At 43.8% G+C, this 13,096-nt stretch overlaps 1 protein-coding gene across 9 annotated transcripts in view; it reads right to left on the bottom strand.

Moving 5' to 3' along the window:
- Positions 1 to 13,096, bottom strand: part of ADGRB2 (adhesion G protein-coupled receptor B2) — a 744,603-nt gene that overhangs the window by 507,454 nt on the left and 224,053 nt on the right. The gene's annotated exons all lie outside the window — the stretch shown is intronic.

Raw genomic sequence — 13,096 nt, 5'->3', positions numbered from 1 at the left:
AGGAATCTTCAAACTACGGCCCTCCAGCTGTTGCAGAACTACACATACCATGAGGCATTGTAAAACTCTGACATTCACAGACATGACTAGGCATGATGGGAATTGTTGTTCCTAAACAACTGGAGGGCCATAGTTTGAAGACCCCTGCCTTAAAATAATAAAAATGTACTGAATGAAAAAAAAATGCAATGATGTAGTAATGATGAGCTGCATTAATTTGTGTCTTTTATATCTGCCTGGAGTTTGGCTTTAAGCTATTGCATTTAAAAATAAATTGAATGAGATATTAATGAATATAGATCTACATTCATTGTGTCTTTGGGGTTGATTTACTAAAACTGGAGAGTGCAAAATCTGGTGCAGCTCTGCATTGAAACCAGCTTCCAGGTATTTTTTGTCAAAGCTTAACTGAACAAGCTGAAGTTAGAAGCTGATTGGCTACCATGGACAGCTCCACCAGATTTTGCACTCTCCAGTTTTAGTAAATGAACCTCTTTGTATCTTGTGTTGTATCTGCCTGGAGTTCAGCTTTAACCACATCTTAACATCATAATATACCATCATGCAGGAAAATGCAGCCTCATGTGATTAAAGTGCATGTTGCTTTAAAAACATATAGTCATTGCACATAAATGCAAGAAAAGCCATGCATTAAAGTACCTAAAATGGCCAAACTGCATTTATTTAAAAAACCTGTGTTGTAAATTCTGCCTTTTCATGGATAGAAATATTTGACAGTAATAAGGCTGGATATCAATAGCAGCAAAGATAAAGTGATATATCATGAGATCTAGTGCTTCAAGAATAATGTCTGTCAAGAAAAGACAACCGCAGATATCTTAGAGAACAGTTTTGGCAAAGTATATAAAAAAAGTGTTTTGTTTGGTACAGCTATTTATTTAAAACTGTTAAATAGTATTTACTTTCAGCCAATGTAATTACCTAAATTCTGTCATTATACTACATTGCCACATACATACTAGAAGAAAGTTGAAACAAAGCTTGCATTGGGAGTGCCTGTTTTGTAAACTGCTGGGCAGCGGATAGAGATACTTAGGGGAGCTAAAATTAGGGAGAGAACTGAAGAGAGGGTATCACATGCATGTAGATGTTCACCAGGGGTCTACAGAGGAAACATGAGGTTGGAAAATTTACGATAGTACAGCACAGTACTGCACTAATGAAATCTTTAAGTTTAGATATTAGGTTAATGTGCATAATTTAAGAGCTGATATGAGCTATTACATAGCAGCGGCAGTCGGTTCATAAGGGGCGCAGGGGCACCGCCTTCTTAATCTGTATGCACCGCCTCCTAATCTCCATGCTGAGGGGCCAGACTCATAGGTTTCTATGAGTTTGTTTTTTTTTTAAGCACAGCATTAGAGCCCGAGGCTCTAATTGGCTTCAAAAAAGTTGGGCTAGGGGCACAGAGAACTGCATCCCGAACCCACCCACTTGTGACATTAGTGAATCAATAATGGCTATTGTCTTCTGGCTTCCCCTTCCAGCCAATCAGGACAGGAGGCGGATCTTAAGACCGGATTGGCTGGGAGGAGAAGCCATGACCTGGATGGGGTAAGTGCAGACCTGGCGGGGGGTTTGTTTTCCGCCCCCCCAAAAAATGGAGCACTATACACCACCGTTACATAGTACTGGACCACTAAGTGGGGACTGCTTTTGCACTAGAGATCACATGACTACAGTTTCTGGTTCACGCTCACTTCATAGCTCTAGTACTCTCTATTACTCTTGGAATTGTATTAATATGATATACAATGCTGTGAAAAAGTATTGGGCACCTTTCTGATTTTTTATTTTTTTGCATATTTGTCACACTTAAATGACTCAGATCACTAAACAAATTATATTATTACACAAGATAACCCGAGTAAATACAAAATGCAGTTTTTAAATGATGGTTTCATTTATTAAGGCAAAAAAGCTGTCCAAACCTGCCTGAAAAAGTAATTGCCCCTAAACCTAATAACTGGTTGTGCCACCCTTGGCAGCAACAACTGCAATCAAGCGTTTGCAATAACTGGCAATGAGTCTTTCACATTGCTGTGGAGCAATTTTGGCCCACTCTTCTTTGCAGAATTGTTTTAATTCAGCCACATTGGAGGGTTTTCCAGCATGAATGGCCTGTGTAAGGTCATCTCAATTGAATTTGAGTATGGGCTTTGATTAGGCCACTCCAAAACCTAAATTTTGCTTTGTTTGAACCATTTGGAGGTGGACTTGCTGTTGTGTTTCGGATCGTTGTCCTGCTGCATAACCCAAGTGCACTTAGGCTTGAGGTCACAAACTGATGGCCAGACATTCTCCTTTAGGATTTTCTGGTAGAGCTCAGAATTCATGGTTCCATCAATCATCATGGTAAGTCATCCAGGTCCTGAAGCTGCAAAGCAGCCCCAGACCATCACGCTACCAGCATGTCTGACTGTTGGTATGATGTTCTTGTTATGAAATGCTGTATTAGTTTTATGCCAGATGTAACGCTATGCACACCTTCCAAAAAATTTAATTTTTGTCTAATCAGTTCACAGAATATTTGCCTAAAAGTCTTGGGGATACTCAAGATGTTTTTTTGTAAATGTGAGATGAGCCTTTGTGTTCTTTTTGGTCAGCAGTGGCTTTGGCCTTGGAACTCTCCCATGGATGCCATTTTTGCCCAGTCTCTTTCTTATTGTTGAATCATGAACACTGATCTTACCTGAGGCAAGAGAGGCTTACAGTTCTTTAGATGTTGTTCTGGGTTCTTTTATGACCTCCTGGATGAGTCATCGTCACGCTCTTGGAGTAATTTTTGTAGGCCGGCCACTCCTGGGAAGGTTTCCCACTGTTTCAAGTTATCTCTATTTGTGGATAATGGCTTTCCCTGTAGTTCACTGGAGTTCCAAAGCCTTAGAAATTGCTTTGAAACCCTTCCTAGACTGATACATGTACATTACTTTGTTTCTAATCTGTTCTTGAATTTTTTTTAGATTGTGGCATGATGTGTGGCTTTATGTGATCTGTTAGCATGCTTAATTTTGTCAGACAGCTTCTATTTATGTGATTTCTTGATTCAACAGATCTGGCAGTAATCAGGTCTGGGTGTGGCAAGTGAAATTTAATTCAGCTTTCCAAAAAATTGTGGTTAATCACAGTTCATTCATGATTCAGCATGGGGGGGGCAATTACTTTTTCACAAAGGGTCAATCAGGTTTGAACAGCTTTTTTACCTTAATAAATTAAATAATAATTTAAAAACCGCATCTTGGATTTACTCGGGTTATCTTTGTGTAATATTAAAATTGGGTTGATAATCTGAATCATTTATGTGTGAGAAATATGCAAAAAAAAAAAAATCAGGAAGGGGCAAATACTTTTTTGACAGCACTGTACATTTAAAACATAAGCAATGGGGTTTATCACATTTAAAAGGGTGAGATATGCAGATATGCAGATTTGGGAATGAAAATCTCACCACTGACTCTCCTGATGTCCTAAAAGGCACCTTATTTAAAGAGGAATTATGTCTCCTATTAAGCAAAAATACATGCTGTAGCTCTCAATTATAAGTGCATCTGCACGTACAGTTTTCTCTTATTGCCCCCCACAAAGCCTTATAAATACTTTTTGAGCCAGCTAGTGTAGTCCACCTAATGTTTTCAATGATGGTGTGACAGTGATGCTGCACTGCTCCGAAATTCAAAGCAGCATTTTGCATTCAACTTATTCACAAACATGTAGTTTTGCAGTCAGCACCTGAACACAACTAGTGCTGTCCAATCCTTTCTGAATTGACAGCACTGCCTTTGCTGAAACCCTCCCAGTATGAGCTGCAGTGTCTGAAACTGGGAGTATGTGGAACACAAATGAAGAAGGATTTGGCTTGGTCAGGCAAGGTAAAGGAAGGTTTTTTTTTTCACTTTATGAGGTGTGCATCATATAGTAACTGCATTTGGTACTTGTTTAGGCTGTTAATTAAAAAAAAAAATCCAATTTTTGCTGGGCTGATCCTTAAGTGATTCTATTATGAGAAAAATATTGGAGTTGTCATTGCTGACCTGGGAAACAAGGTTTTTTTTGGCTTCAAACTGTCAGAACCTCTGACCTGAAACAAATATAGAAGAAATTCTGACACTTATTTGACATTCATTTACAGCATGCTTTTTGCAGGCCTGTGAATCAAGTATTGAAGCTAGACAGCCAGGCAACTAGTGTTTTCAAACAAACATGAGCATTGACCCATGACAGAAAAGAAAGCTCTATTTGTGGGAAAAAAAGGACGCCAATTTTGTTTGGGTACAATGGAGCACGACTGTGCAATTGTCAGTTAAAGCAAAGCAGTGCCGTACTGCTAAAAAGGGCTTGGTCAGGAAGGGGGTAAATCCTTCTGGGCTGAAGTGGTTAAAGATATACAGTATACACAAATGATAGTGCGCTTCTTGTTGCAATGAAAAAATGAACAGTACTTTGAGTGTACAAAATATACAACTGAACAGTGAATTAAATAGTTCAATAAAGGTTATTAGTCCATATGCCACAAACAGATGAAACATATAGTATAATGAAAAATAATCAAATTCTTCTTGGAATAGTGATGTACTCCACTAGATATCAGGTCACGTGAAAAGTTTGGAAAGTCCACCATACACACATGCCCTCTAACGCAATAAAAAGCATCTTACTGGATGGTTATGATCCCCAATTACAGAGATCAAACATGCATACTGAACAACTGACACCCCCTGGTGTCACCGGGCTAAGCAAGTACAGACCACTGGGTCCCAGCATGTAATGTTTACCAATTTAGTTGCCTTAACCCCAAATCATGAAGACTCAGATAGCCACCATAAAGGGAAAGGAATAAAGGATGCACATACCGTGAATACTGCTAATGCACATTTATTGTTAAAAACGAAGAAAGGTACTCATATTACTCAAATAAAACATAGGCAGTCAAGTAACATAAAGCCTCGCTGACAGCCGGCATTGGCAGTCGGGTTGACGTTACAGGTTTGTAGCCCTGCCCTGCGGCATCGCAAAAAGCAAAAAATTATGTTTTGTTATGTAAACAATTCAGTCTAAACCAGAACACAGTCTATATAATTCTATCTCTGTCTTGGATTTATCAGAACAAAGTGGTTAACCAATCAGGCTAGCCAACTACTCTTCTAGGAATCTAGCTGTAAAGGATATAGATGGTATGCCCTGTTTATTTAACAGGGCCCCTACCATAGGCATGCACATTAGCATTATCGCTCTTACTGGCTCTGCTATAAGAGAAGTGTTTGCACATTTCTCTTTCACTGTGTCGGCAGGGAGATCAATGTTCTGGGGTCATATACATGTAAACATACGTGTGTTTGAGCTTTAGGGTGCACACCCTAATGCAATAGGATGTACACACCTATGACCCCTGCTAAACTGAACCAGTTTTGTTTCTCATTGCCAATGGGAATTCCTCTCCTTTTAGCACTCAACTCAAACCTACTGTACCTGCTGAACACCTACATAAACCTGTGTAATCCTTTTAGCTGGTACTTTTAAATCTCCTTTAGCCTAATATGGCAGCATACATTCATCACTAAGCTGCTTAGAAAAGTTAAAAATGTCAACTGCTGAATCTATGTACAGGCGTGGGTATTTGCATGCAAGTCCGTAAATGTTATAAGTAATTCTTTCATACAAAGTAACATTCTTTATTTTAGGTTTAGTAGTTCCTTAATAAATCATAGATCAGCTTTCAACTGTCAAGCTACATTAAACTGATAAAAGCTGATTGAGCTTCCATTGCTCTTTGCTCGGTGTTATGGTGTTATAAAATAAGTCTGTATATACTGTATATATATATATATATATATATATATATATATATATATATATATATATATATATATATATACACACACACATATATATATACACATACATATATAAATACCTATACTATATATATATAGAGAGAGAGAGAGATAGATAGATATATTTATACAGTATATATAGTACTAAACACAGTGAAGCAAAGAACATTCTGCTGCAGTTGACAGTGTATTTAATATTTGTGATGAATGTACATAAGAGCAAGGTGAAGGATGCTTACACGCCAATTCAAATACCACACAATGACGTGACACCTGTTTCCTGCAGTGAGGAGTCAAATCTCTGAGCTAACGTGATGCAGGTGCTTGGTAACATCCTAAGGAGAACACCGTCAGTTTGATGCACGTGCTTATTTGGAACCAATTATGCGTTGCAGTTGTATTACTTTTTAATGAGATTTATTGCACCGTATGGAGATTACGGGCCCACGTGTAAATCATTTAATGGGACGGCAGCATGTGAGCGAGTCTCCCGGGAGAGACACCATCTCTTTGCAAAAAGAGATTCCTGATAAAGAGGCATGAACCAATTCTCAGAGAGATAATGCTTGCTGTACCATAGTACTCTAGCTGTAAAAAAGTAGGACACAAGCCCTGCAACTGGACATTTCATTTATTTTAACATGTTTCCTTTAATAAAAATAAATTGCAACAGTTAGGCGGGCTAAAGCTTTGCTAAATATCACAATTTTTTAGCATCATGTCAAATACATTATTACTAGTCTTGTACCATTTATTATTCTTTATGAACTTATGCAAAGTTACATCTACTATTTATTTTCAGTTGCAAGATAAAATTGAAAGACATTTATATGCTGGCTGCAAAGATTAGGCAGCTACAGTCTTCCACTATACAGGATTTCCAGAGGTGACCTGTGGCTCTTTTATAGCTTAGATAGGCTTATTGCTGGACTAGGACCAATCCAGTGAATAGGTCACGTACTTCTTTGCTGTGCAAGAAAGAATTGCTGGGAAAGGCAGCCTTCTCATGTTTTTCCTCCTGTTTATCTATTTATATGTATTCCAGTAGAAATCTTGGGACCTCAGCATATTAAACAATTTAGGTCTTTTAAGAACAGATGACCACTGCTTCAGCTTTAGCAACTACTTTGTTTGGATGCCTTATATGCATGCAAGAGACTATGAAGTTCAGTAATGGAGTAGCCAAAGGTCATTGCCAGGGGTAACAGGATCCAAGCATAAAAACCAGAAAGTGGGACAGGGACATAGTCAATAAGAAAGCCAATGTCAGAACAGGTGACTCACTTGTGGGTTCATTTCAAGCAAGCAATGGGTTCCAAGGACTCCAACAGGTAAGAAGTAGGGATGAGCCGAACACCCCCCGGTTCGGTTCGCACCAGAACCCGCGAACGGACCGAAAGTTCGCACGAACGTTAGAACCCCATTGACGTCTATGGGACTCGAACGTTCGAAATCAAAAGTGCTCATTTTAAAGGCTAATTTGCATGGTATTGTCCTAAAAAGGGTTTGGGGACCCGGGTCCTACCCCAGGGGACATGTATCAATGCAAAAAAAACTTTTAAAAACGGCCGTTTTTTCGGGAGCAGTGATTTTAATGATGCTTAAAGTAAAAAAAAAAAGTGAAATATTCCTTTAAATATCGTACCTGGGGGGTGTCTATAGTATGCCTGTAAAGTGACGCGTGTTTCCCATGTTTAGAACAGTCCCTGCACCAAATGTCATTTTTAAAGGAAAAAATCTCATTTAAAACTGCTTGCGGGTTTAATGTCATGTCGGGTCATGGCAATATGGATGAAAATCAGTGAGACAAACGGCATGGGTACCCCCCAGTCCATTACCAGGCCCTTTGGGTCTTGTATGGATATTAAGGGGAACCCCGCACCCAAATTAAAATAAGGAAAGGTGTGGGGCCACCAGGCCCTATATACTCTGAACAGCAGTGCAAACAAGACAGGGACTGTAGGTTTGTTGTTAAGTAGAATCTGTTTGTAATTTTGAACATTTTTAACGTGTTTAGCTCCAGCCAAAAAATCTTTTCTAAGCTTTTTGGAAAACATAGGGAAGGGTTATCACCCCTGTGACATTTGTTTTGCTGTCTTTCCTCCTCTTCAGAAGATTTCACCTCACTTTTTTGTCCCAATGAAAAATGTTTTTTGAAAATTTGGGTTTTTTTGTGGAACAAGGATTGGAAAGCATCAGTGGAAAGGAGAAATTGTTTTCCCATATTAACTCTTACAGGAGAGAATTTCCCTTCCTAGGGGTAGATTTCATCTCACTTCCTGTTGTCTCCTTCCGTTTGCAAGTAGGAGTCATTTGTAAGTTAGATGTTTGAAAGTAGGGTCCTGCCCTATATACTCAGCAGAAATTTGGGCCTTAGGTATTGCTGTGGCCACAACACTGTAAGCCCTCACAGGGCCCTGCTGTGAAATATTAGATCAAGAATTGTAATTACATGCCCCTGTTGAACAGGAGCTGAAAAATTGGGCCTTAGGCACTGGTGCTGGTGCCACAACACTGCAACCCCTCACAGACACTCTAGTTGGAACGCAGGAACGAGCCCTGCTGCAAAGTATTGCTTCAAAAATTGTAATTACACGCCCCTGTTAGACAGGGGCAGAAAAATTGGGCCTTAGGCACTGGTGCTGGTGCCACAACACTGCAACCCCTCACAGACACTCTAGTTGGAACGCAGGAACGAGCCCTGCTGCAAAGTATTGCATCAAAAATTGTAATTACACGCCCCTGTTAGACAGGGGCAGAAAAATTGGGCCTTAGGCACTGGTGCTGGTGCCACAACACTGCAACCCCTCACAGACACTCTAGTTGGAATGCAGGAACGAGCCCTGCTGCAAAGTATTACATCAAAAATTGTAATTACACGCCCCTGTTAAACAGGGGCTGAAAAATTGTGCCTTAGGCACTGGTGGTGGCGCCCAGAACCAAAAATGTTCTTACAAGCTATCAGCGTGATGATTGAGGAGGAAGAGGATAATTACTCAGGGATAGTCACTCAGCATCAGCATAGGCAGTCTTTGAAGGGATCTGAGATTTCAAAAAAAATTATTCGGTTACATCAGCATCAGGTGCTTGGTAGCTGGTGGTGATCCAAGACTCATTCATTTTTATGAAGGTCAGCCGATCGACCGAGTCGGTGGACAGACGCACCCTGTGATCGGTTACCACGCCTCCAGCAGCACTGAATGTGCGTTCCGAAAGAACGCTGGATGCAGGACAGGCCAGTAGCTCAATTGCATACTGTGCAAGCTCTGGCCAGTGATCCATCCTCAAGACCCAGTAACCCAGAGGATTTTCGGTGGGAAAGGTGTCCAAGTCTGATCTTGCCCCTAGGTATTCCTGCACCATATAAAACAGACGCTGGCGATGGTTGCTGGAACCGATCATACCTTGGGGCTGCGGACCAAAAAATTGTCTGAACGCATCGGTCAGACGGCCACCTTCTCCACCGCTCCTTCTTTGACTGACCGAAGCCTCAGCAACACGTTGTCCAGAAACAGGAGTTTGTAACCTCCCAGTCTCTGGGAACGCGTTGCACAGACCTTTCTGCAAGGCCTCCCGAAGATGTTTCATCCTCTGCTCCCTCTGCGATGGCAAGATAAGGTCCGCAACCTTACCCTTGTAACGTGGATCAAGGAGGGTTGCCAGCCAGTATTGGTCCTTCTCCTTGATACCACGAATACGAGGATCCTTACGCAGGCTTTGCAGGATCAGGGAGGCCATGCAGCGTAGGTTTGCTGAGGCATTCGGTCCGGAGTCCTCTGGGTCACTAAGAACGACATGGTCCGCAGCCACCTCCTCCCAGCCACGTACAAGTCCATGTGTTTCTTGGGACTGATCCCTTAAAGACTGCTGCTGATGCTGAGTGCCAGGCTCCACCTCCATACTGACACAATCTTCCTCCTCCTCCTCTTCCTCCTCGTCCTCTTCCTGTGTGATCGGCGGGCACGCAGGAACACTGTCTGGATAAAGGGGGCCTTGAGAGCTAAGGAAGTCCTCCTCTTCCTGCCTCTGTTCTGCCTCAAGTGCCCTGTCCATTATTCCACGCAGCGTGTGCTCCAACAGGTGGACAAGGGGGACAGTGTCACTGATGCATGCACTGTCACTGCTCACCATCCTCGTGGCCTCCTCGAATGGTGACAGGACAGTGCATGCATCCCTGATCATGGCCCACTGGCGTGGGGAAAAAAAACCAAGCTCCCCTGACCCTGTCCTGGTGCCATAGTCGCACAGGTACTCATTGATGGCCCTCTGCTGCGTGTGCAGCCGCTGCAGCATGGCCAACGTTGAGTTCCACCTGGTGGGCATGTCACAGATTAGGCGGTTCTTGGGCAGGTTAAACTCCTTTTGGAGGTCCGTCAGCCGAGCACTGGCATTATATGACCGGCGGAAATGCACACAGACTTTCCTGGCCTGCCTCAGGACATCCTGTAAGCCCGGGTACCTGCCCAAGAACCGCTGCACCACCAAGTTAAGGACGTGAGCCAAACAGGGCACATGGGTCATTTGTCCCTGTCGGAGGGCAGAGAGGAGGTTGGTGCCATTGTCGCAAACCACCATTCCTGCCTTAAGTTGGCGTGGCGTCAACCACCTCTGAACCTGCCCCTGCAGAGCTGACAAAACCTCTGCCCCAGTGTGGCTCCTGTCCCCCAAGCACACCAGCTCAAGCACCGCATGGCATCTTTTGGCCTGCGTACTTGCGTAGCCCCTTGAACGCCTACGGAGCACCGCTGGTTCCGAGGAAGAGGCCATAGAGGAAGAAGAAGAGGAGGGGGTGGAGGAGAGAGGTGTGTCACAATCAGCATTTTGGAGGCGTGGTGGCGGAACAACCTCCAACACTACTGCACCTTGTCCTGCATCCTTCCCAGCTGCCAGCAGAGTCACCCAATGCGCCGTGAAACTTAGGTAACGTCCCTGTCCATGCCTGCTGGACCATGAGTCAGCGGTAATATGCACCTTACCGCTGACCGCCCTGTCCAGCGAGGCATGGACATTGCCTTCCACATGCCGGTAGAGAGCCGGAATCGCCTTCCGTGAGAAAAAGTGGCGTTTGGGTACCTGCCACTGAGGAACCGCACATTCCACAAACTCACGGAAGGGGGCAGAGTCTACCAACTGAAAAGGCAGCAGTTGAAGTGCTAGCAATTTTGCCAAGCTAGCATTCAACCGCTGGGCATGTGGATGGCTGGGAGCAAACTTCTTTCGGCGGTGCAGCAGCTGGGGCAGGGAAATTTGCCTGGTACAATCTGACGTCGGTGTACCAAAAGCAGATTGCCCACAAGTACTTGGCTGTGACACACCTAATTCTACACCTTCATTCCTCTCACTGCAGGTCTCAGAGAGGACTGAAGGTCTAGTGGGGTTGGAAATCTCAGCTGATGAGGAGCAAGGAGAGATCCTCTTTGTTCTTTGGTGTGGGTCTTTTAGATACGCTTGCCAACGAACTGCATGGCAGGTCAACATATGTCTGGTCAAGCATGTGGTACCCAAGCGGGAGATGTTTTGGCCACGCGAGATACGCTTGAGACATATGTTGCAAATAGCAGCGGTGCGATCTGATGCACTCGTCTCAAAAAAGGCCCACACCAAAGAACTTTTTGAATAACGCGCAGAGACTGCAGCGCCCTGCACATGTGGAGCTTTGGGGTGTGATGCAGTCAATGTGCTGCCCTTAGGCTGGCCCCTGGAGGGCATCCTGCCTCGTTGGTGATGTGCCGCCGCCTCCTCCTCCTCCTCCTCCTCCTCCTCTCTCCTATCAGGCACCCACGTTGAGTCAGTGACCTCATCATCCCCTCCCTCCTCATCACTGGAGCAAACCTGGCAGTATGCTGCAGCAGGGGGAGCATGACTGCCAGATTGCTGTCCTTCTTGGGCACCCCCTCTGTCCGTGCTCATGTTACTGCCTTCATCGAGCTCAGTATCGTCATCAGAGCCTTCCAAACGCTGGGCATCCTCCTGGAGCATGTACCCAACACTGTGGTCAAACAGTTCGAGGGAATCCTCATGAGGACATGGTGGAGCTAGGGAAGGAGTCACTGATGACATTGAGCTGAGGGAAGAGGCCGCTGCTTTGCCAGACAAAGCACCCTGGGCATGGGTGAGAGAGGATGAGGAGGATGAGGACGGCTTGGTCATCCACTCGACCAAGTCTTCCGCATGTTGCGGCTCAACACGGCCAGCTGCCGAAAAAAAGGCCAAGCGTGTCCCATGGCCACGTGCTGATGAGGATGCACCGTCTCCACGACCAGCACTAGACACAGAGCCTGCTTGCCCTCTCTTATTGGCTTGTGACTGTCTGCCTCTCCTTCTTGGCCTTCCAGACATACTAATGGCCTGTAGCTGCACTAAGCTGGGATAGAACACCTGTAATTTTCTTCAAGTAGCTTTATATACTGTAACCAGACAAGCCTGCCTGTCAGTAGGAAGATAACAGGAACGGATCTAGCTGAACACTGTGAGCAGGACGCACTGTACTAAATGTAAATAGTCTAGCTGCCTGACCGTGGTACTAATAGGATCAAATAGAACACCTGTAATTTTCTTCAGGTAGCTTTATATACTGTAACCAGACAAGCCTGCCTGTCAGTAGGAAGATAACAGGAACGGATCTAGCTGTACACTGTGAGCAGGACGCACTGTACTAAATGTAAATAGTCTAGCTGCCTGACCGTGGTACTAATAGGATCAAATAGAACACCTGTAATTTTCTTCAGGTAGCTTTATATACTGTAACCAGACAAGCCTGCCTGTCAGTAGGAAGATAACAGGAACGGATCTAGCTGAACACTGTGAGCAGGACGCACTGTACTAAATGTAAATAGTCTAGCTGCCTGACCGTGGTACTAATAGGATCAAATAGAACACCTGTAATTTTCTTCAGGTAGCTTTATATACTGTAACCAGACAAGCCTGCCTGTCAGTAGGAAGATAACAGGAACGGATCTAGCTGAACACTGTGAGCAGGATGCACTGCACTAAATGTAAATAGCAGGAACGGATCTAGCTGAACACTGTGAGCAGGACGCACTGCACTAAATGTAAATAGCAGGAACGGATCTAGCTGAACACTGTGAGCAGGACGCACTGCACTAAATGTAAATAGCAGGAACGGATCTAGCTGAACACTGTGAGCAGGACGCACTGCACTAAATGTAAATAACAGGAACGGATCTAGCTGAACACTGTGAGCAGGACGCACTGCACTAAATGTAAATAGCAGGAACGGATCT

Source organism: Aquarana catesbeiana, linkage group LG02, assembly GCF_042186555.1.
Source record: "Aquarana catesbeiana isolate 2022-GZ linkage group LG02, ASM4218655v1, whole genome shotgun sequence".
Taxonomy (NCBI): domain Eukaryota; kingdom Metazoa; phylum Chordata; class Amphibia; order Anura; family Ranidae; genus Aquarana; species Aquarana catesbeiana.
Note: the sequence above shows the minus strand (reverse complement) of the source record. Positions and strands in the feature narration are given on the sequence as shown.